Consider the following 6,000-nt stretch of genomic DNA (forward strand, 5'->3'; position numbering starts at 1 on the left):
TTACAATCTATTATGGTTACCACAGGGCCAGGTGTATTACTCGATAATCGCATATTGGATTTGTGTCAGTTTGAATGTATAAAGAAGACAACAAGCAGTGTCTTTGAAAGTGCTTTCTTTTTTTTACAACAATGCCGTAACATGAAAAATAAACATGTTTGAAAGCACAGGTTGGAATACTTTCTTTAAAATTGAGCGTGGACTATTAAACACCGTATAAATTCTTTGTCATTATCCAGGGTATATCACAGACATTATTTCACACTACACTTCACTTAATTCAGCACACTGCCATTTCGTGTGCGTTTTGTCACACATGGAAGCATGACAGATTCCATAGTAGAGGAATGTTGAGGTCAACAATGATATAAGAAAACAAACAAACGAAAAACACAGAAACACAGACGAAGGAAACAGGACAAAATGCACTCTTAACTGAAGTTTATTGAAAATTTAACTTCAGCTGAGAGTGCACCTTGTCCTGTTTCCCTTCGGCTGCGTCCCAGTTTTTTTCGGCGGTTTTTCTGTTTGCAATGAACGAACTGGCCCAAATCTCCACTTTATTTTGATAAAAGAAAAATGGCAAACCCGGAGGCCAGTTTCAGGCGGGTGGTAAGTTGTGGCTAGAGTGCAGACCTCTTGGTTTCAAATAAAGAAAACCCGGGAGCGCCCAGGGCCGAGTCCTCGCCCACCAGCGCCAAAATACGTGAGTATGATGACGCCAACGAGCGCACCCGGGCGCCTCCGCCCCCTGTTTGCTTGCGGGTAAAGGAAGTAATTCAATAGCTTGGTCCACACTATGAGTAAACTACGCAAATCACCTCGCCTGTTTCGCCATCTCCGCAGCCCCCGCTCGCGCCTTCGACACCCGCATGGCCCAGTAGCGTTTCCAACCTTCCGGCTCCTTCCTTGGAGGCTTCCTTGGAGGCCCGAGGAAGTTGAGCCGGGAGGTTAGCTCGTTCCAGAGACGAACTTTGTCGTCTCTGGACAGCGCCGGGCTCAGCTTAGTTGAGCCGCGTACCAGAGAGGCCACATCCTCCTGTTTCTTGAGCAGTCATCAGCGCCAGAAATTTGAACTAGGCGCTCATCCGCGTCCCGCATGTTGTTCTAGCCTTTCATGCGAGTTTACTCTATCTAATATTTCCTGGAACCGCTAAAAAATCAGTTGCTTATTTCAATAGAGCACGTGTATTTTTTTAGTTTGACAAGTTTCTTTAAAATAGAGCCGATGTGAAGGTCGCCGCCGCAAGGGATTGGCTGCCATCGCTTGACTAAAAGCAGAAACTGCCTTTCCGGTTGCCGGAGAAACGGACGCTTGCGTAGGGACTAGATTCCAGATAGGTACCGCCGGGAAAGCGTAGGTACGGCAGGGGGACAGCGTAGCTACTTCCGCTCTTCGGTGGTTGGCTCTTGACGCCTCTCAAGTGAGTGACAGACGCCAATCTTGCAATGTCGTCACGGCGTCAAAGAAGGCGGTTTCGCGGTGCGCGCCGTTGCTTGGTTACGCTCCTCCTGCCGGTACGTCACTTCTGTTTCTAGTTTCTCGAAAGTCCAACATAGGTCCCCAGGTTTGTCTTAGTTCGTCCCGCTCTTCTTTGTATAGGGGGCACACACATAGAAGATGCTCGTCGTCAGCGGTTAGCCTACATTTACCGCATGCGTCATCTCGGTGGTCCTTCCATTTTGCCAGGTAGGCGGGAGTGAAGGCGCTTCTGGTGCGTAACCTGTGAAGGACGGCCGTCTTGTTTCTCGTCAGGCGTCCGGGAACTTTAGCGGGTAGGGGTCCATTCTCGAGCTCCGGATTGCGTGCAGAGATAATTCGCCGCGTCAATAGGCGAGCGTCTGCGAAAGCGGGCACCTCAGAAATGGGGCAGTTTGGCTCGTCGTGGGCCCGGTCCGCGAGGGCGTCAACTGCTTCATTGCCCTCAATCCCGCAGTGAGATGGAAGCCACTGAAAGGCGATCGTCCATCCTCCCTTTTGGAGATTCTGAGCCTTGGCCATTACCTCCCGTGCGAGTGCAGGTGCCCTGTCGGGTTTCTCCAGAAGTCTTAGCGCCACCCTAGAGTCCGTGAGCAAAACCAGGTTCCCCGGTTTTTTCCCATCCGTCATTGCCAGTCCCAGGCGGAGGGCTGCCAGCTCGGCTGTTGTGGATGACGCATGAAAGCTCAGCTTCTCCATTCTGCTGTGTCCTTCCGAGATCGCCGCAACCGTAGCTGTTCTTCGTTGTGCTTTCACTGACCAATCTGTGAATGTCCGTGTCCATCCGTGGTAGAATTCGTCGATGTGACATGTGATGTGTGTTGATACGCTACTGTTGCTGGGGTTACTCTCTTCGGACCCATCTGCGCGATATTCATTTCGATCCTCACTGTGGGAGGCTCACTGGGCGGCGGTGGAAGTGTAATGCGGGTGGTGGGGCACCCAGCAATTTCTTCAAGGAGATCGACGAGTGTCGCAAGATGTGCACGGCGAGTCGCTATGTTTTTCACGAGTGATAGTGTGCTGGGAGTTTCTTGCATTCGTATGAGATGTCGCAGAGCCCGCTCTGTCGCTGCATTTTGCACTGTGTTTGTTCCGATTATACTAGTGTGTGACGCGATGATGCCGTCCGTGGGACGCCTAGACATATGCGCAGTGCCATTCTTTGTGCCCTTTCCAAGCTTGCCCACTGCCTGTGGTTGAGGTCCAGTAGCGGGAGTGCGTAGAGCGTTCGTGCTTTGATCAGTCCATGGTAAAGTTGAAGCATCATGCGTTGTGAGGTGCCTCTTCGTACCCCTCCAAGGATGCGAAGGATGGACGTCATTTTCTTGTTGTTGTTGAGGACTGTGCTCACAGCAGGTTGCCACGAGACTCTGTCATCTAGTTTCAAGCCCAGTTATGTTGCTTGCTTCACTATTGGTACTGGGGCCCCTGCAATCTGTAGAGACAATGTGAACTTGTACGTCCTGTGTGGCGCATTGAGCAGGGCTACCGATTTTTGCCGCGGAGAGGGTGAGGCCCAGTGTCGTTAGAAAATGGTAGATTTTGTCCAGAGCTCTCTGCAGTTCCTTCTGGACGCTTTTCCTACAGCAGCCTCGGTCGGAGGCCAAGATGGCAATATCATCTGCGTAAACCGCCATGTGCACTGGGCGGATCGTCCGCTCGCCTATCCGGGCTGCTTGTGGGAGCGCCGCCAACGCCACACTGAACAACAGCGGGCTCAGTACGGTGCCTTGCGGTACCCCTCGTGTCATACGCCTCACTGTGCTGCAGACACCCGCAGCGCTCACTTGTGCCTCGCGGCCTTTCAGGAATGCGCGGATGAAGGCAAGCATTCGGCCACCGATTCCCAGTCTTTTCAGCTCTGTCACGATGCTGTTGTGTTCAACGGCATCGAAGGCCTTGGAGATATCGAGGAGAACTACACCTGTTGTTCGGTGTCGGGCCTTGCCGTCCTCCAACGCTGTGACCAGGTCAGCGATGGCGTCCGCTGTGCATCTGCCGCGTCGAAATCCTGCGTACCACTCTGGCAGAGCTCCTACCGTCTCGAGATGGTGCACCAGCCTGCAGAGTATTATCCGCTCGAGGAGCTTCCCGACGCACGACGTCAGAGCTATCGGACGGTAGGAGTTGGGCTGGTCTGACGGTTTGCCGGGCATGAACAGTGGCACGACGATGGCCTTCTTCCAGTCTTCCGGGAGGCATGCTGTTGTCCATACCTCGTTAGGGTTTGCCAGGAGGTCTGGCAAGGCGTCCTCTTCGAGGTTTCGAAGCGCTTGATTTGTCACTCCGTCAGGTCCGGGAGCCGACTTCTTTTGAGGCAGCGATGCGAGGGCGCGTTTGAGCTCATGGAGATGAAGGTCCTCTTGTCCTATGGCCATCGCCTGAAATTCCCGCGGTCTCCATCGGATCCAGCCTTTGGGTGGTTTCCTCGGTCCTGCAGGGAGGGACGGGGTACTGAGTAGTGCGTCCGCGATGAGTTCTATCACAGCTTGTGTGGCAATATGCAGTTTGATGGCCATGCCGATGATTGGGTGCCTTGGTCCCGTTCTGCATGTCAAGCTCCTTGCCATTCTTCATGCGCTTATGGTCCCTCCTCTTCCGTCCAGTGTTTCACACTTCAGCTGCCATTGTTCTCGTGCTAGCCGTTTTCCGTGCCTTTTAAATTTTGCGTCAAGTCTCCTGAACGTGACCTGGTCCTCGCGTAGCCTTGTTCTCTTGGCTCGCCGCTGGGCTTGTCTTCTTTTTGCACGAAGCTCCACCCACTCTAGGTCTGGATTTGGCCTGTTGGTCGGCACGCTTACCGTGTGAGTCGCCAGTCGAAGTGCGTCGGCCATAGCCTGAGTGGTGAGGGGTTGACCACTAGCACGCAAGCTGGAGAGGTGCCACCGGTACTTAGCCAAGTCGACAACTTTGCATGTCTTCGAGGGCGGTTTAGGGAGGTTTCCCACTGTGATGGGTGTGTGGTCACTTCTCCACCCGTCGGGTTGAGGGGTCGCTCGTAGCAGTCTGAGTGTCCCGGCCGTGAATGTCAGGTCTATCACACTTTGCTGCGTGTCTGCCCTAAGGAATGTTGGGGTCCCTGTGCCAATATCTTCCAAGTCTGTTGTGTCCAGAAGTTTCTGCAGTCTCCGACCTCTGGCTGTTCTCTTCCCGTCTCCCCAGGATTGATTGTGAGCATTGAAGTCGCCGCCGATCAGCATATCCTTGTCTGTGCCAAGCTCCGCTCTCATATTGGCCAGAACACGAGGTCGCCACTTGCCCAATGGATGTATGTGTGCCGAAACTATCACGATATCTTTTCTGCGTGCGCGCACCTGCACCCCGGCGAAGTCCGCCCTCTCTGAGCAGTACTTGGTGAGGTCCAGCTGATGGTGGTATACGCTGTTCCTCACGAGTATCACTGCCCATGGATATTTGCCTGTCTGCTTGGTCGCGTAAGCGGTGTACTGGGGGATCTTGATTAGTTTTCGTTGCATTCGTGTCTCTTGTAGCAGTAGTATATCAAATGGATGTTCCAGTAGCCGTGCTTTGAGGTCCGTGAGTCTTTGTCTCAGACCGTTACAATTCCACTGCAGAATTGTCGGGCATCCAGTGTCTTGGGTTGCTCTGGTTGTTTTATTGTGTGCTGTCGTGAATAGGTCGTTCCGGGGACACTAGCCATACATTTCCAGCTACGCCATGAGGCATTCGATGAATGATAAATGATGATTTCGGCGGTGACTAGTCTAAAACAGAGACAGGTATTCTGCTCACGAGTAAGGAAAGCATCAAAGACCTTCAGAATGCCATCATAATAATGGGCTCTAGGGAAAGGATTGGCCCGATCACTTGATGAAGCGCTGACGAAGGTGAGAGTGTGTTCAATAGTCTACGAAGCGCAGTGATCGGAAGTGCAATTATGGCTTTAAAAGGAGAACCATGTTCTATTCCACTTGTCTGGTTGGATGTCGGCATATTCCCCCCCCCCCCCCCCCCCCACCCCCAAACCGTGTGCGAGGTGATGTCTTTGATGTTTGGCTGTTCCCAAAAGGATGATTTTGGAGAACTGTTTGTGGTGGACGCTACGCCCACGGACTTGTCACTTGCGCCCTCCGGTGTCTTAAGCAGAGGGAACTCTTCAGCAGTCAGAGGAGGTACAGTGCTAATCACACTTGTCTATAACGCGCGAGCGTGCGGCTTTCTGCGGAGATCGCTAGGCTGGTGGCATTCGCGGAAGCTAAGCTAGTCACGTGGCGCAACATGGAACGGCCCGCTCGAGGGGTGTCCTGCCCACTCCATCAGCATGATAAGCGATAAAAGTAGGGTGCTTTTTGATATATTTTTGTTTTTCGATGACATGGTTGATACGTCTTCATGCTTTAGTCGGTTTATTGTTCGAGTAATGACGTTTGTAAAAAGCGTGCGAGCAGCCTTATGCGTTCGCCGCCAGCTGATAGAGTGGGCAGGACATCCCGCGAGCGGGCCATTCCATGTTGCGCCACGTGACTAGCTTAGTTTCAGCGAATGCCACCAGTCTA

Source organism: Ixodes scapularis, unplaced genomic scaffold (genome assembly GCF_016920785.2).
Source record: "Ixodes scapularis isolate PalLabHiFi unplaced genomic scaffold, ASM1692078v2 PGA_scaffold3__209_contigs__length_174095766, whole genome shotgun sequence".
Classification (NCBI taxonomy): Eukaryota; Metazoa; Arthropoda; class Arachnida; order Ixodida; family Ixodidae; genus Ixodes; species Ixodes scapularis.